The following is a 20,086-nucleotide window of genomic DNA, read 5'->3' on the forward strand; positions in this document are numbered from 1 at the left end:
GAGAATAGTTTTCCTTAGATGAACCTATGACTGCGACGTGGTTCAAGAAATTACAACTTCTCTTGCTCCGGAATTTTGAGGGTCCTCCTCAAAATTCTGCCCCAGTTTACTGGGCTGCTGCTTTTGACGGCTGTTAATGATAAATGGCTGGAATCGGCTTTGGAATTTTGAGGGTCCTCTGCCCCAGTTTCCAATAGCGGGGAAACGGAAATTTTATTGCATTGTGACCGAACCCATGAGGTTGCCTACGTATCCCCTCTTAAACGGGAATCAGGTCAGACGTAGTTCAAGTTACATCATAAAGGAAAGCATAAAGATTACATATAGTATCGCTTCACTGCATCTGCAATGATCGGCTTCGACCAAACTTCTCCGTCCATTTCTGCAAGTATGAGGGCTCCTCCTGTTAGAACCTGGTGGACCATGTACGAACCCTGCCAGTTGAGATAGAACTTCCCTTTGGCCTCGTCCTGATGCGGGAAAATCTTCTTTAATACTAGCTGCCCCGGTGTGAACTGTCTCAGCTTGACCCTTTGTTGAAAGCTCTGGACATTCTGTTCTGATAAAGCTGACCATGGCAAACTGCGTTCATTCTTTTTCCATCTATAAGAGCTAGCTACTCATAACTACTCTTCACCCATTCTGCATTGTCGAGTTCTACTTCCTGTATGATTCTCAAGGAAGGAATTTCTACCTCGGCAGGAATGATCGCATATGTACCATAAACCAGCATATAGGGAGTTGCCCCGGTTGATGTGCGGATTATGGTGCGATACCCCAATAAAGCAAATGATAACTTCTCGTGCCACTACTTATGCTTCTCTATCATTTTCCTTAGTATCTTCTTGATATTCTTATTAGTGGCCTCTACGGCTCCGTTCATCTGAGGTCTGTAGGTTATAGACTTCTTGTGTTTGATCCTGAAGGTTTCACACATGGCTTTCATCAAATCACTGTTGATATTGGAACCATTATCAGTAATGATTGATTCTAGAATTCCGAACCGACAAACGATACGGTCACGGACAAAGTCTACCACAACTTTCTTAGTCACTGCCTTGTACGATGCTGCTTCAACCCATTTGGTGAAATAATCAATTGCCACTAGGATGAACCTGTGCCCATTTGATGCGGCATGTTCGATTGGTCCGATAACATCCATTCCCCAAGCGGCGAACGAACATGGTGAGCTTGTTGTATTAAGATTGTTTGGAGGAACCTTTATTATATTTGCATGTATCTGACAGCGGTGGCACTTCCAGACATACTGGATGCAGTCCGTTTCCATAGTCATCCAAAAATAACCAGCTTAGAGTATCTTCTTGGCTAAGACAAAGCCATTCATATATGGCCCGCAGGTCCCAGCACGGATTTCTTCTAGTAATTTAGATGTTTCCTTTACGTCGACATGCCTTAGTAATCCCAAATCAGGAGTCCTCCTATAAAGGATTCCTCAATTGTGAAAGAAATTGTTGGATAACCTTCGAAGCGTGCACTTCTGAATAGCGTTTGCGAGCTCTAGTTATTCCCCTTTTGCCAAGTATTCCTTGATATCATGAAACCAAGGCTTTCCGTCTGCTTCTTCTTCGACATGAGAACAATGAGCTGGCTGATCATGCATCTTTACCAGAATGGGATCAATAAAGTTCTTATCTGGATATTGTATCATGGATGATAGGGGTAGCCAATGCATCGGCAAATTCATTTTGGACCCTGGGGACATGCTGGAATTCTGTCTTTGTGAACCTCTTTCTCAACTCCTGCATATGATGTAGATAAGGGAGTATCTTGGAGTTCTTGGTCGCCCATTCTTCCCGGACCTGATGTATAAGCAAGTCTGAATCCCCGATCACTAGAAACTCTTGGACGTTCATGTCAATGGCCATCTTGAGTCCTGATGCAGGCCTCGTACTCAGCCATGTTATTGGTGCAAGGGAATCTGAGTTTGGCAGACACCGAATAATGCTGACCGGTTTCTGACACTAGGATTGCTCCTATGCCAACTCCTTTGAAATTTGCTGCTCCATCGAAAAACATTCTCCAACCTTCATAGGATTCTACAATGTCTTCTCCTATGAATGATATCTCTTAATCAGGAAAATACGTCTTTAAGGGTTCGTATTCTCCGTCCACGGGATTCTCGGCAAGATGATCTGCCAAAGCCTGTCCCTTGATTAATTTCTGAGTTACGTAGACAATGTCGATTCACTCAGCAGGATTTGCCACTTGGCTAGCTTGCCAGTGGGCATGGGCTTCTGAAAGATGTACTTCAACGGATCCATCCTTGATATGAGATACGTGGTATAGGCACAGAAATAGTGCCTCAACTTCTGAGCTACCCAAGTTAGAGCACAACATGTGTGTTCTAACATAGAATACCGGGCCTTGTAAGGGGTGAACTTCTTGCTAAGATAGTATATGGCCTGCTCCTTCCTCCCCGTTTCATCATGTTGCCAAAGAACACAACCGAACGCTCCATCTAGCACTGCAAGGTAGAGTAATAGGGTTCTACCTGGTTCGGGCGGGACCAAAACTGGCGGTGTTGACAAGTACTCCTTGATTCTGTCGAAGGCCCTTTGGCAGTCATCAGTCCATTTGGTAGTGGCTTCCTTCTTCAACATCTTAAAGATTGGCTCACAGATGACAGTAGATTGAGCTATGAACCGGCTGATGTAGTTGAGTCTTCCCAGGAAACTCATCACGTACTTTTTGTTCTTTGGCGGCGATAATTCTTGAATGTCTTTAACCTTTGATGGATCTAGTTCTATTCCTCGGCGACTTACAATGAACCCAAGTAGTTTTCCGGCAGGAACCCCAAATGCACATTTCGCGGGATTCAGTTTTAGGTTGTACCTTCTTAGTCTGTTGAAGAACTTCCTCAAATCTTCCATGTGATCAGTGGCTTTCTTGATTTTGATGATGACATCATCTACATACACCTCGATCTCCTTATGTATCATATCATAGAAAATGGTAGTCATGGCCCTCATGTAGGTGGCCCCTACATTTTTCAAGCCGAACGACATCATCTTGTAACAGTACATTCCCTATGGCATAATGAAAGCTATTTTCTCAGCATCTTCTTCGTCCATCCAGATCTGATGATATCCAGCAAAGCAATCTACAAATGATTGCAACTCATGCTTGGAACAATTGTCGATCAGGATGTGTATGTTTGGCAAGGGGAAGTTATCTTTCGGACTGGCCAGGTTGAGATCCCGGTAGTCGACACAGACTCTGACCTTCCCATCCTTCTTTGGTACTGGCATATGTTGGCTAACCATGTTGGGTATTCTACTACCCTGAGAATCTTGGCTTTGACTTGCTTAGTGACTTCTTCCTTGATTTTCAGACTCATGTCAGGCTTAAACTTTCTGAGCTTTTGCTTTACCGGCGGGCATGTTGGATCGGTTGGCAGTTTGTGAGCCACAATAGATGTACTCAGACCAGTCATGTCATCATACGACCAAGCGAATATATCTTCATATTCCCTTAGAAATTGTGTGTATTCCTTCTTTTCTAATGACGATAAGTGGACACTGATTCTCGTTTCTTTGATGTTCTCTGTATCTCCCATGTTAACAATCTCGGTCTCATCCAGGTTGGACTTAGGTCTGTTCTCAAAATTTCAACCTCTTTAACAATCTCTTCTGGTATGTCATCTTCCTCTGAATCTATGTCCATTTGTTGCGTTGTCTCATTGCATGTCACAGTCATTGGTTCATCAAGATAAGTAATAGTAATGCTATATGAGTAAAGTAATGAGAGAAAAATAATAAGAGCAAGATTTATAGAGAAAATGTTTTGCTAAATTCCATAACTGTTTTGAATATTGAAGATCTTATTGCGAAAATTCAAAAATACGAAAAGAAAATCAACTAGTAAAAATGAAAGATAGTGCATGATACTTTGTTCAGCCTTGCTACCCCGAGGCTTTTCGGGCTCTGGTGGTTCTGATGGTCCAATTATTGAGGTATGCTCCTCGGCTTACAGCTTGTATGGAAGGTCCTTCCTCTCCCTCCTCCTTGAAAATGACACAACAGTCCATGTCATCATCTTCCACAAATAAATTCCTCATTGGTGCCAGTGCTTCCTCTTCTTCCAACCCATATATAACATCGGCTGACTGGAAAGTCTGTTCCAAATGGGGTATCGGCTGCTCCAGTGGGTAGTAAGGGCCGCGCCATGGTGGCGACAAATTGTTGAACTCTTCCCAAGTGTACTCGTATCCCAGACTGAAAATGGTGCCATGCTTCTTCAGCTTGATAGGTTTGGCGATTCCTTGGAGGTTCTTGCCAAGTCCCTTGCCAGGCTCATATCTGCTCTAGTTCAATATGCTTTCGATTTTGTTGTCCCACCATTTGTCCTTATTAACGGCATTGACTTGCTCGATGTGGTGATAGGTCTCTCTGCCTATCTTTCTTCTACCTTAGATCGTTGGGATGGTTTGGCGACTGTATATGGGATTGCTACCGTCGTCATGAATGATCACCTCTTGGTGATTCCACTCAAACTTCACTACCTGATGTAGGGTTGATGCTATAGCCCCAGCGGCATAAATCCAAGGCCGTCCCAATAACAAGTTGTAAGATACTGGCACATCTATAACCTGAAAATCAACGTCGAACCATGTAGGCCCCATTTGCAAACACAAGCTAATTTCTCCAATAGTGGACCTTTGGGAACCGTCGAAATCTTTGACATTGATGGCCCCGTCCTTGATCTCATGCAACCCCTTTACTAATGTCCTGAGTGTTACCAAAGGACAAATATTGAGGCTGGACCCTCAGTCAATCAGGATTCTGGTGATGAAATAATCCTCACATTGGACAGTGATGTGTAGCGCCTTGTTGTGACTTAACCCTTCTGGTGGCAACTCATCTTCATGAAAAGTGATCTTGTGACTCTCCAATACCATTTCTCCTCCAGTGATGTTTCTTGGTACATATGCCTCACTCAGCACCTTCAACAAGGCATTCTTATGTGCATCAGAGCTTTGCCGCAAGTCTAGGATAGAGATCTGTGCCGGTGTTTTGTTCAACTGATCAATGACTAAGTACTCCTTTGCTTGTATATTTCTCCAAAGATCATCGGGCCAGCTTTAGTGATGGTCGGCCGTCTAGAGGCCTGCTTGCTTGATTTAGCCAAATATTCCGGGGTGTATACTCTGCCGGTTCTTGTCATACCCTATGCCGTGACTGCTTCTCCGGATTTGGCTTTCCCTTTCCTTCTTGCCTCGGCTATGTAGTCCCAAGGGATGGCCTTTGTATGAAATGGTGTTATAGCCGACATTGCTACTGGAATGGGCGCCTTTACCCCAAATGGAGCATGTATTTTGGATGGTAAAACCGTAACTTCAAACGGCGCGGGTGTGTTTGCTGGAGACCCAAAATCGACCTCAATTGGTGTTGGCGTCTTTTTAGGGGAAGGCACTTCAAACTCAAGTGGTATGGACATATTCACCTCGGTGTCCCCAAAAGGTTGGATTTGGACTACAATCGGATTGAGGGTGACTATTGGCTTCTTTGGTTCGTCACCTTCTATGATTAAATCGATCGATCCTTTGGGATCCCAATCATCCTCTATTTAAATCATGTGAACACCTCCACCCTCATGGTCTGACAGAGGGTTGTTGCGGACATTCGGAGTAGGCTCATTTGCTACAATGATCTTATTATCGATCAGAGTCTGGATCTTATCTTTCAGATAGCGACATTCATCAATGGTATGTCCCTTCATGCCTGAATGGTATGCACATGATTTATTTGGATTGACCCACTGAGAAGGGTTTTCAAGAGTAATAGCAGGGATAAAGGTGACATAACCAGCAGCTTTGAGCCTTTCGTACAGCTGGTCGACCGGTTCAGCAATGGCGGTATACTATTTGGGGGGTCTGCGGTCGAAATTTGGTCGAGGTCTAGGAAAGTTTTGGCGAGTGGGAGGTGATTAATAGTGATAGGGTTGAGCATTGTAGGCTTGGTAGACATGTGCGGGTTGGGAATATCTGGGTGAAGTAGGCTGATATATGGGAGGTGGGGGTGATTGGTAAGTAGGTGATGGAGCTTGGTAAGAGTGTGAGGATGCTTGGTAATTTGGAGTAGGTTGATATGTGAGTGGAGGCATCGGGTAGGTTTGGTATTTGATAGAGGATTTGGTTCTCTGTGCAACCATTACGGCACTCACGTCCCTTTTCTTAGACGTGCCACCAGACTGTAGAGCCTTGTTGGTAGCCTGCAAGGCTTCAAAGTTTGTGACCATACTAATTTTGATGCCTTCCTCGATCCCCTCACCTAGCTTGATGATGTCTGAAAATTTCTGGCTTTCAATCAGCATCAACCTTTCGTAGTACTGTGGGTATTGAGCTCGGACGAAAAACCTGTTCATTTGTTCTTCTTCTAAGTCTGGTCTGACCTTGGCAGCTTCTGATCTCCAGCAAGTAGCATACTCGCGGAATGTCTCCACGGGTTTCTTCTTTAGGTTCTGGATGTAGAACACATCTGGCGCATTTTCTGTGTTGAACCTGAACATGTCCATGAAATCAGATGTCATGCTTACCCAGTTCGACCACTTCTTCGGATCTTGGTTAATGTACCAAGACAAAGCATCTCCCTTCAGACTCCTCATGAAAAGTTTCATGCGGATCCTTTTGTCCTTTCCTACTCCGACCAGCTTGTCGCAGTATGTTCTCAAATGAACTCTCGATCTTCTGTACCATCGAACATCTCGAACTTTGGAGGTTTGTACCCCTCGGGCAGTTCAACATCGGGCTGTATGCAGAGATCTTCATAGTTTAGCCCCTCAATTCCTTTTCTTCCTTCGATGCCCTGAATTCGGCTAGTCAACTTCTTAAGCTCTTCAGCCAGACTTCTGATGAGTGAGTCTTTATCATTAGACTCGAGTGTGCTTGAAATAGGTTGGGTGGAGTGTGGCATGGTTTCCACGTAGATGGGGGTATTATGAGTGTGGGAATGATCATTTGTGGAGTTCACCGGTTCTGGGATGAGCAGTGGAGTATTGTTGGAAGTATGACAGGTGTTGCAGTGGTGGTGAGGAACGGGATGATTCTGTTGCTTAGGGATATTTTGAGGAGGTGTAGGGTTCTGAATGTTAGGAAAATTGACATCTGGGGTGGTGAGGGAAAATGGTAAGCTCGCCAAGTTCCGGACTTGATCAAGCTCCTCCTAAAATTTCAACAGTTTTTGCTCGAGTTAGGACACACTTTCTTTGGACACCTGAGTACCATGAGTGACCTCTACCCGTTCAGTTGAGTTTTTCAAATCCTCCATCTTTTCTTTGTTCTTGCTTTAGACAGGACTTGGAGGAGGAGTGGGTGGAGGGCCCTTTGATCTTGTGAAATATGATGACGATTTCAGAGTGCACGAACTAACCTTGGGGGAGGGGAATAAATAAACAAAAATAAAAACAAAAGGGTAACAAGTCAGTGAGGATTATAAGAAAAAATGTTGCGATATTTAAACACATAGTGCAAGAATGTAAATCGTGTCCCAATTTGGGGAACCTCTTTGTGCCCGAGGTAGGCCTAGCGACAAGTCGATTTGGAGATCTTATAATGCTAAATGCCTCATTTTATTGATAAAAAGTAGATGAATCCCAAAACGATGCTAAATAATAGGAAATAAAATGTCACTAGTGGCTATGAGTCTTATTACATTCATAAAACGAAAAGTAAAGACTCCTATCTACTTGGTCCTAGAAGGACCTTCCCCAGATTGGATGCTCTCATTGATCAGATCCTCCAATTCGAGTAGGTTCACCAGTTGAAATGTCTTTTCCTTGTGTTCTCCTTCGTTTCCTTCAGCGTTCTGGCAGTCAGTGACTCTCTTCCTCACTTTTCCTTCCAATTCCAACAGACTGTACTCCAGATATTTCAACTTTTCGCTAGCTTTGGCAGCCCTCTCTTTCCACTCGTTGATTTGGTCATTTGATGGAAGACTTCTCCACTAGTCTAGCAAGAGTAGGGGCATGCTAATCATACCAAAACTGGGGACCTTATGCCTCATTTTCTGCAAACAAACAAGGTTAGGTCCTTAACCCCACCAGACTCGACTATTTAATACCAACAATTAGCATAAAAGCATTTAATTCTCCAAATAAATGCACAGAACGTGGTAGTGTCCATTTGGGTTTTTGGAAAACCCAATGGACTTTGGACGAGGCTGTCTTAAAGAGTCATTATGCGGACAACATAATTAACTCGGCTAAGTTTGACCATGATGCATGCACAATTAAACAGAGTAAGGTTTCTATGGGGTATTAGACTGGTACCCTTGAGCGGACAACTCAAGAGGGAAAGGCACGGAACCGTCGACTACACCGTTGAACTACTGAATATACCGCAAATACGCCTTTGCCGGATTTAGGGGTGAAAATATCGGAAGAGCGCAACCACTCATTATAAGCGTTGTTATGGTATTTGCTTGGCATGAGTATAATATGATGTTGAAAACATGTTTATGCAATGATTAAACAAGTTGTCACGTATTTTCACGTTCATAAAGTAATAATTACAATAATTTAAAACAGTCATAAAGGAGTGCAGTAGAGGAAAGCAGTAAAGGAGACAAGGGAAAGAAACAAGAGATGAGTCAGTTTCGTAATCGAAAAGAGAATTGAATGCTTAAAAGAAATAAACAAATAATTGCGCATAAAGAAGCATAAATCACAATAATAGTCTGAAATGGTAAAAGCCTAAATGTCCACAGCGGAGTCGCCATGCTGTCGCGCCCCCTTTTTTTCTCGCGAAATAGGGTTTATGACATTGACAACTATTTTAACGGGTATTAAAAGAGAAGAGTCATCACCTAATGATTAAAGTGCACTAGGACACTAAGAAGAGTTTGATTTAGGAAAACCAGAGATCGAGTAAGGGCTTGAAATTATCCCGAAGGGAAGGTGTTAGGCACCCCTCAGGATCCACTAGTGTGGTTCCCGGCCATACTATAATTGTGACTTTAAGTAAGCAAATAAGAATTTTAAATATGAGTGGGTTTTCACATAAGGGTTGCAAATAGATAAAATTAAAAGAAGTGAAAGGCAAGCTGAAATTTGAGAAAAACAGTTTAAAATTTTGAAAGGTAAACAACGAAATAAACAAGTAAAGGAAGGGGGGGGGGGGTCCTAAGTTTATAAATAATATGGATCACCCCACACAATGTCTGGTAATCGCTCCTCGACGAGGGGTTACACGTGACATTATCGCGTGGTCATCACATCCATATCTACCCTTTCCCTCCCCGTTAAGGTGTTAAAGCACGGAATAGTCTCATTTACTTATTGCATGCTATTACCCGCCCCAATTCTAACAGCCCCGGAGGTGCTTGGGACTACTTATCCTATAATGGTGGAAAAGTTGGCTTATTTGTGGTTTCAAAAGGTAAAAATACTAAGGCGACAAACAAAACATGTATAACAAGTATTGGGAAAACACATAAACATGTATGGTTCAAATAAACCTCCTCAAATCAAAGAAAAACATCTAGTTTAGCATGTCTTGAATTTACTGATTAGGGTCTGATTAAAACTTTAAATGGGGAAAGCAGGCTGATTTATCACATATTTTCAGATAAAAAGTCCGACTTAGACTTGCCCGCTGGTCGTAATTAACAAAGAAAACTGGTGCAGTCATAACTTTTATCCTAAGGCTTGCCTAAGTGTTAGACGAAACCTATAGGCATGATATCTACTGGTTTCAGAAAAGATGAAGTGTACTGATTTTAGAAGAGGTCGTCAGTTATTCAGGGAAGACGAGTTTTGAAAAAAGATTCTACAGATGGTGGACAATGATATTGCTGATTTTAGACTTATAGGTGACCGAAAACGTTTCATACTAGGTTGTTAATTCCTATAGGCATGCTTTCTAGCCGTTGTTGACTTTAAAAAACATTGTTATTGACATGCAGAAATCGTATAGGCAGGTCATCTATATGCAATTAGTTATTTAACTCCTATAAACAGGTTTTCCTAATGACAGATGCACATGCAAATTGCAGGAAGTCCTATAGGCATATTATCTATATGATATGCAGAATTTCAGAAAAGACTTATGGACATGGTCTCTATATAATACAGAAGTGCAGAAACCTGTAGACATGGTCTCTATATAATGCAGAAGTGCAGAAACCTATAGACATAGTATCTATATGAAATGCAGAAGTGTCGAAGTATAATGATTCCCTATAAACATGATATCTATATGAAATGCAGAAGTGCCGAAGTATAATGATTCCCTATGAACATGATATCTATATGAAATGCAGAAGTTCAGAAGTATAATGATTCCCTATGAACATGATATCTATATGAAATGCAAAAGTGCAGAAGTATAATAATTCCCTATGAACATGATATCTACCCCTTTGCAGGCATGATTCCCTCCCTTTTCACTAGTTATCCCCAATAGTTATTACAAGTTATTACAGCCCGAAATGAAATAAGAAAAGCATAATTAAAAGTACAACCAAGGGGAGCCTAATTCAGACTCCATGTCTGAAATATGAGATGAACCAACTTTAAAGATCATGATCCAAAGCCTTTCTCTCATCTTTGTATGTGTTAGAGTTCCCTAAGAGCCTCATATGGACTCCGGGCAGTGCTCACACCCAAATGTTACCAGATTAAGAACATAGTGCAGTATGGAAGAGCCAGCCCTCAAGTGTCCAAGTTCAGAGGGAACTCAAGGTTCCAAGGCAAGGCTCACAAGAGGGGGCAGAACCTAGAAGCTAGGAGAGAGTGCAAGTGCAGTAGTGAAATTCTAAAAGGGAAAATGGGGAAAAGGGAACAACTTAAAAATCAGTGCATATAGGGGTATAGAGGAGTAGGGAATTTGCAAGAACACAAGAGAAACAGGCTGATGGACATACTCAGCAATGGGATATTCTGGCACACCCTCCAGCCTGTTAGAGGTTAGGACCTCACTGGTTCAGAACTCAAGTCATGGGCAACAACTCATGTTGCCATGCCCTAAGTCACCACTTACAAGCACATAGGGGTAATGGGGTAGGGAGCAAAGATTCACAGTAGAAACAGGCAGTAGAACATAGGCATATTAAGTTAAATATTAAACTCTACATAAGCAGTAAGGTAGTCATGGATATAAAAACTTTAAGTAAACACATTGGGGTGATGCTGAACTAAAAGTAGGACATACCAGTTTTAGAGAAAACAAACAAAGAGAAAGCAGTAGTCTTGTTAAGCCAAAGTGCAAACGAGCAATCAGAATGTTATGAGTTTAGAAGAGAATTGTGAAGTGTGAAGTGTAGAAGTATTGAATTGAAGGTGTCCTAAAGTGCAGAAGGGTCATGCCCTTTTATAGTGCAGAAAGCAAGTAGAAATAGGTAAGAAAAATAGTTTGAAAATCAATTACACAAGGTCTCCCTTTAATTAAGGGATTCTGAATTCAAACGGGCAAAAAAATTAAGGAAAGGGGTCAATCAAACACTTTTCCAGAGTAGTACAAGAGGGGTAAATACATAGAGGTTTATTTAAGGACAAAGTTTTGATAGTACACGGTTTGTGCAAATAAGGAAAGGGAATAAGTTAACAACTAGTAAATCAGAAATTGAGGATTTCGTATGAATGAACCAGGTCAGAAAGATGGGAAGGATTTCGACTTAAGGAAAATCAGTACCAATCAATTAAACTTATTAAAAGGAATTCTGAATCAATCACAAGTTGAAAAACCATTTTGAAGAAAGATTCCTCATATATAAAAGCACACAGACACGTTAAACGTGAAGAAATTTGTCATGCTATTCAGTAGAAGAGTCTAGTGTAGGAGAATTAGAATTGTGTGCAAACAAAAGAAGTTCACACTTAGTTCATAGACCCAGAAATAAGTCTGAAAGATTCAAGGGTCCTCAAACAGAACCCTAGTTTGATCATATGACCGAACTAGGAGGAAACCCCCAAATTCTCGGGTTTCCGACTCGAGTCAAATACAGAGATGAGGAGGCAACGGGCTCAGAGATTTCCTTTCAGAATCTCATGAGAAGAAAAGCAAATACAAATAATATTCAAAGCAGACAGAGCGTAGGAGCATAATGAGAGAATAGTCACGATAGTAAAAGAAACGTGTTTAAGAAAACCTTTTAGAAGGGACTTAAACAGAGTTCAGTAGAAGGCAAACAAAACTTAAGAACTCAGTAGGAAATACATACAATAGAAGAACACAAAAATATCGGAAAAGCATAGCAAAAGACATATAGGAAAATACAACAAGATAAACATGCGAGCATGGTACAAAACACAGTAGAAAAACAAAGCACAGAAGAACATGCATGATAAAGGAAAACATAAGAACACAGTAGAAGAATATGCGTGGTAGAAAAGAAAAATATAAGAACATAGTATAGACAAATACACACAAAGAAAAGAAGAAGAAAAGTCAGAGAAACATTTTAAGCTTTTCAGAAAAATCGTAAATCGGAAAGAAGTAATTTTTGAAAGAAAAATTAGGAAAAACGTTTAAAAACTCAAGTAGAGCACATATATAGAACAAATTTAAGAAAACAATCAGAGAAAACCTCGAATAGCTAGGTTTTCAGAGGAACCCTAAAGCGAGAAAGGCTTGGAAAAGGTCTGATCTGAGTCGGATAAGTCAGAAATAGGCTCATAATGTTTGGATATGCCGGAGTAAGGCTGGAGAGGCCATAGAACCTTGAATCGAAGAGAATCTGAATGGACACCATTGAGGTCAGACCTCGAAACTTCGAACACCAAGTGTTTAAGAGAAGAGGGAGATAAGTTTAAGCCATCCATGGCCTGAGAGGCCATGGATTCCGGTGAGTTGAAGGTAGAAGACAGTAGGAGATGATTAGGATTTCAAGAACCTTCGAGAGAGCTTGAGAGTGGGGGGTATCCAAAGGCGGCTGATAGAATGAAATGAGTTAGGGTTAGGGGTGTGGACGAATTAAAAAAGGAAAGGGGAAATCGTGGCCCCTGGATTAAAAAGGGTTTGGGTCGGGTAGTTTTAAATGGGTTAAGGGTTGGGTTAAATGGAATTGGGCTGGTCCGAAACTGGGTTTGAAATTGGGTCAATTAGGGGAACCAATTTTGGCTATAATTGAAACAAAATGGGCCATATTTTAAATAGCCACTTTTCCCTTTTTATTTTATAAAAAATCGTAAAATAATTTCTGAAAACAAATTAAAGGTACTAAATTGACTAATAATTGTAAATATTAAATTAAAAATACTGGAATCAAATTGTAATTATAAACAAATTAAATCTTAAAATAGGCCAAAATTACAATTATATACAATTTAACTTTAAAAATGCTAAACAAATTTGTAAAAATATGCAAAAATTATGCCAGCTATATTTTAATATAAATATGAGAATCCAATAAGTGAATCTTCCAAAATAATAATTTTGTGGATAATTATTGGGTTTTTCTTGATAAAATAGGGCAATAAATATATTTAAAAATCTATATAAAAATTAAGAGAAAAATAGTAAAACCTTGGGGCATGCTTATATATGCATATACCTGCTATTTTGAAAGTATTTTGCATATAAAAATATACAGGAAAAAATTGGGTATCAACAAGCTCAAACACAAATAAAGTGTAGTAGTTAGAATATAAAATACGGCTAAAATGGGTTCCTAGCCTACAATCACCGGCCCATACGTAAATCATTGCTCGTCCTCAAACAATCAACTATACTTCACATAGAGATGACTTTTTTATCAAACAACTTTCCTAACTCATCATGTGTTTAAAGCAAACTAAGCACCATACTGTAACATTCTAACCTTAAAACTCAACTCACAAGCACCACATATTTTTCAAAACTTTCTCACTTACTCTAGCATAGAGTCCAAAGACGTGACCTTTCCCTTGCAAATCATGTGCCCTCATACCTCATATAGAGAGAACTTCCATACACAATAAATTTCAAGAACAATCTGGAACTCAAGATAGAATGAATTCGCTCACTCTCAGAATAAAATTCATGTGACACAGAAGGTGTATCATAGACTTGCCTGTAGTGTAATATTCTACTAATTTAAGCTCATTCAATTAATAATCAAGTATGACTTTATTTGGTTGTAATGTAGGTTGTGCGATGGTAGGATACATTTGGATAATAGTGACTACACCTCCATAAGCACTTTAATACATATACATTAACACATCAACCACATATTTATGTTGAACCAAATCCCAACCTTCATAATAAAATAACATCGCGCTCCTAATTTCATTAAGCACAATAGGATGAGAACAACCACTAGTAAGGAATAATTTTTTTTTCTTCTTCTAATACATACACAAACACTTTTTTTCTTTTCAAAGTTCTGATTTCCCCCCCAGAAAATTCACTTTTTTTTTCAATTCCTTATACATGGCTCTCACAAATTTTTAAAACCTTGCATCTTTCTCATTTTTCGTCTAGTTCTACTTTAAAATCCAATCATACCTCCACTTAGCTTTTATTTAGCTCATAAATATTTTAAGTGTTCAAGAGAGGTAAACGGTTAAAACAGATAGTCAATTCAAACAAAAGGGGTCAGGCTTGTAGTGTTGTTGCCAAAAAAATATGATTACAGGCTCAAGAGAGCGAGCTAGAACATGCAATAATTAGGTGGGTAAAAAGCGTATATCTGGCTCAACAAAAAAATGCCTCTATCACTTCCTCGACTGAAGAAGACTACCATTTCACTTTGCAAATACTCGGGGGTAAATTCTAGACATCAATTGACATGCATAGAATATTAACAAATCTTACTCACATATTGGCACATAACTCACTTAGGACCGGATCTATCCCGATTCTCTAGTCAAAACAGCTAAGCAAAGTCGAGATCAAACACATCAAGGTATTTATACACGAGTCAAGAACTGAGCCTAAGCGTCATACTATGTCACTCACCGCTCTCAAGGCACAACAAAGTCAGAAAGATTTTCTTCAATTAGCACAATGACACAAGATTTTTATTCCTATAAAAAAACTAACTATACATGTTTCAAGTTAAAACTTGGAAAAGACTGCGACACAGAGAAAAATCAAGGGAGAATTGTTACACTACCTAGAAAAAAAAAGACATAGTTTTAGATGTTCAAAGTTTTTGAATTTTTTCTGACTTTAATCCCTCAGGAAAACGATCGAAGAGATCCATCATTGGAAAAAGTCTAATTCTTTTTAATAATAACGAATAAAAGAAAAAAATACATAAAGATAATAAGAAGGAAAAAAATACACATATACATATTAACATTCCCCACCCCACACTTTAAATTGTGGCATGTTCCCAAGACACAAAAGTAAAAAACAAGAGGTAAAGAAAACTCCACTGATTTTATCTCTTTTCCGAGAATTTATGAAATCTACCCCTAATTCTAAATTTGTTCCTCGTTTTTGCTTCTTGGAATTCTTTATGAAGCGCATTAGGCCAAATTCATCTGAGGATATCTATACGACCCGCTTTTTTCTTTCTTTCTTGGCCTCTTTTTTAGCGGTAAATTATTCTTATAGGATGATCCTCAATTTGTTCTTGTATTCTTTCACAGAATCAACCTCTGCATCTCATTGTAAATCTCCAAAAACAAAATCCATATGATCAAGGTTATAATAAGAAAATAAAGAAGAAAGGTCATGTGAATATTCTCGTGGTACGTCCAAGACTATTTATTTCTCATTCTCTTCTATTAAAGGTTATAAATGTAAAAAGGTGGATGGGGGATTGAACTATTCTTTAATTGCTTCATAATCAACCAAAGCCTCATCTTCAATCATCTCAATTGAATTAGAGTCTTCTTGTATAGTAGAAATTTCTCTTTATAGATGTTCATCCTTTTGGGTAGGCTCATTCTCACAGGGTATCTCCTCCATATATTCACCATCACAATGCAATGAGCTTTCCGAAAGTATACTTACTATTTGACTAACTTGCTTTGTTAATTCTCAATGGCTTCATCATTTTGTATAAGCCTCTCTTCAATACTACTCATGAACTTATACATTTGCTCTTCTAAACTACCATTTTCCTCTTGAGGTGGTTGTCTCACTTCGTTTTCATTCCAGTCATAATAAGAGTATTAATTCCATCTAGAGTTATGATTGTACCCATATGAAACCTCATACGTGTAAGGAATAGAAACAAGGTGAGATTTTCAAAAGATGAACCATAGGAGGAATACTTACTTGCTTGACAGTCAACCCATTGATGATTTTCACTATATTTAAAATAAAAATCAGAATTGTGATAATGTTCACTGCAAACTCTGCAACCATTTTCTTAGACTTGTGATCCATCTTCACAACAACTAGAGTTCAATATCAGGAATATTTTTTTTCAAGTTTTCTTCCTAACGCTTGTCAGGTACTATAAAAGAAATCTTGGAGACAAGTTAATCAATAAAAAAATAAAGAAAAAAAAAACAAAAAACAAAAGCTAATTCCTAAATTAGCACCAAAAACTATTTCGAATATTATTAATTATCAATCCCCGACAATGACGTCAAAATTTGACGAGCGCAAAATACAAAACAGAATTAATGCTCGCTAGCCAAAGATCGTAATTTTCAAGTAATTTTTGTCTTATTTTCTATTCAGGAAGATCAACACTTTGATTTGTAATGGTTCCGAACTAAAATTAACTACTAAAATTAAAGAAATTAAAAATTGATTACATAGAACTAGAGAGTAGATCAATGTGTTACTATCAAGACGAAGAATACGAGTTTGACATGATAGGTGCAAGACTATTATCTTAAATTTGACACTGTTAAATTTAACTCTTAAAGTTCCATCGATTCTCACGAATTCAATAAGTGATTAACTTATACTTTCGATTCAGATTCATCTCTCGATTATACCTAAACCTTTGAAATAAACTAATGTGAAGAGCAACGAAATAAGCAAGAAGCTCATTGGTAGCAAGAGTGTACGTAACACCCCAAATAAATCTCACAATAGTAAAATACGGGAGAGATACTGGATATATAAGAAAATATGCCTTAGACCCTAGTAATAGATTTTAAAGTCGTACGGACCTAGTCCCAAAGTAGATATCACTAGTGGGCCAAGTTGTTATAGTATATCATTTGTGTATTCCTTGTGTATCCCATGTATAACTACATATATTTGTGTGTAGATATATGTGAGATACATACACTATAAGAAATCATAGCTACGACAATATTTATTTAGCGACATATATAATAAATATCACAAAAAGCTAATTCTTTGACATTTTTTAAGAAATGACTTAAAATAAGTGACAAAACTATTGAGACTTTTCTAATGAAGCGTCACAATATTAGTCAATATTTAGTGACATTTACCTCTAATGAAGGAAATTTTCTTACTTTATAATTTTTAATCCAGAACTAAACACTATTACGAAGGTTTTCTCTCAGAACCCTACCAATCTTTCCCCTTTCCTCAACCCCAATACATGACGCCCCCATTTTATGTTCGCTAAACTATTACACCCCATGTTTTCGTACTTAAGAGTACGTCGTAAGTCAATTAATGTAAGCTCAGAAATGAAATCATCTTTAAAAAATTTATAAAGTACCATGAAAGTTAATAATATTTAAGATCATGAATAACAAGTACCAAGATGGTTGGAAAGCTTAGAATCTAAACGAATTGAAGAAGATAAGTTTTGTCGAAAGCCGACAAGTTTGGTGTTATATCCTGTGCGTTCTAAGGTGACGTATAATGAATATGAGACTTGTTAATCATGATTGAATGAGTGTAAAGTCATAATATGACTATATATGATGTTTGGACATAAACTATAATGTTTTGGAAAATTTTGGTTTAACTTGCGGAAAAATCGAGTTAAGATTTGCCTTGTAACGAGCCGTTTTGAGAAATTAAATTCCTAAGCTTTATGATGTCACTTTGGGACATATATCATACCAAAATGAAGGTCTTAGAACCTAGTTTCCAATGGTCTAAACCATTTATTCATACGATATCGGGTATAGAAATATGAATTTTTAATATAAGGGTCATCAAGTCACGCTGCCGCACTTTGGAGAAACTGGCAGGTTTATAGGCCAAGTTGAAATGTAGTTTTCTCCCAATATATTGAAAGTTACATGGAGATATTTATATGGAATTAAATTTCTATGTGTCTAGTTTCTAACTCTGCAAAGTTTTTGTCAATATGATATCGGAGTAGAGAGATACAAGTGTCTGAAGTGGCACTGCTCAAGCTGTCAAACAGGCAGCTTACCCACCTGCTTGGAGAATTGAGGCGGTGGGCTTATAAGTTGTCTTTATCCATTATATTTCGTCAATATCCAGATATATAATACTGCAAAACACTCTCAAACTCTCCAAGAACTTGTCCAATGTTCCAAGAACTAAACTCAATAGAAATCAACACAAATCCTCATCAAAGGTGTTAAAGACTACAAGAGAATACTTCTATGATGTTGTGGTGTGATTGAGGGCCATTCTGAGCTAATTTGGTATGGGGTTTCGAGTTGTAGCTTCTGTTCAAGGTATGTATAACATTTTCTTGATTGTGCCTATAATCTGAAGATATGCTACCTACTGATACTGACTCAACTCTCTCAATATAGTAAGTAAAATAGTTGTCTAGCCCTATAAGGCTCGGTGTATATATATATATATATTGCTCTGCCGTAGTAGGCTCGATTATAAGTGCTCGACCATACTAGGCTCTGTATCTTGGCCATGCTGGGCTCGCTCATAGGTGCTCAGCCACAGTAGGCTCGACATATAACTTACCATCTGATCAGAGGTTGTCCAATAGGGTCTTGCCCATCGATTATAGCTCGATGGTAATGAAAATACTGTATATATAGGCTCTCTGCTCTCTTGACTGGAAGAAGACAATACTCAATTGAATATGATAAGGTAGAATACTGTAACTTATGAGACTAGAAAAATGTACATAAATTTAGGAATATTAATTTATCTTTATGCCTCGTTATCAAACTTGTGTAATTACGAGATCATGCCAAAATGAAGGGAGGGCTTAGCCTTAACATACCTGTATGATCTCTTCCTTATTACTCAACTAAGATCAACACAACTTCTTGCATCCATAAAAAGTGAAATGAGATTGTCGTTAACCTATAATGTCGTACCATCGTATTTGGCTAGTCGCATGACTTAAGAAAAATCAGGCAGTAACTCCCCTATTTTAATACATCCCAAAGACCACTAAGGATCATCAATAGTCCAACAATAACAAACATAACCAAAACTAGAAACAACAATAATGTAATCCAATATGAGTTTCTCCGATTATCTTAACAATCATATTAAGACAATCGTATCCCATGTTACTTCAAGTGCATCTTATGGGTTTTCACTCAAACAACATAACCAATACAAGATTAATTGACTCTCAGTTACTTTCAGTTATTATATTATCAATTCAATTTCAGCTTTCAGTTATTCTGTTGCTTTACATACTCGGTATATTATTTCGTACTAACATCCATTTTGCTGGGGGACGCTGCATTTTATGTCTGCAGGTCCTGATAAATAGCTGGATAGATCTTCCCAGTAGACAAAGTCAAACATTAGCTTGGTTGGTACGCTCTACTTTCTCGGAGTTACTAGGTCTATACCTTGGAGACTATTTTATATATATAGGTTTGATGGGTAGATCAAGGCCATATCCCGATCATGATACAGTTCAGTTATCTCTAGAGGCTTGTAGATGAGTCTTATATATTTTGGTCTATCAATAGACGTTCATGGCGGCCTCATCAGCCTGCATAACTATATATATATATATATATATATATATATATATATATATATATGAGCTTTTGGGTATGTTTACCCCTCAGATGACAGAAATGATATTTTAAGATGATTTAGAGTATGGCCTCATCGGTCTAAGTTAAGGGTTACCCCTCCAGAGTTCACAATTACAGAGTGGTACGCTCGGGCTGAGTATGGCATCGGGTGCTTGTCGCGGCCCATCGGTTTGGGTCGTGACAAAAGTGGTATCAGAGCAGTTCTGTCCTAGGGAGTCTACAAGCCATGTCTAGTAGAGACTTGTTTATGGGTGTGTTGTGCATCACACTTATAAGCAGGAGGCTACAGGGCATTTAGGACTGT

This window comes from Nicotiana sylvestris, chromosome 1, assembly GCF_000393655.2.
Source record: "Nicotiana sylvestris chromosome 1, ASM39365v2, whole genome shotgun sequence".
Lineage (NCBI taxonomy): Eukaryota > Viridiplantae > Streptophyta > Magnoliopsida > Solanales > Solanaceae > Nicotiana > Nicotiana sylvestris.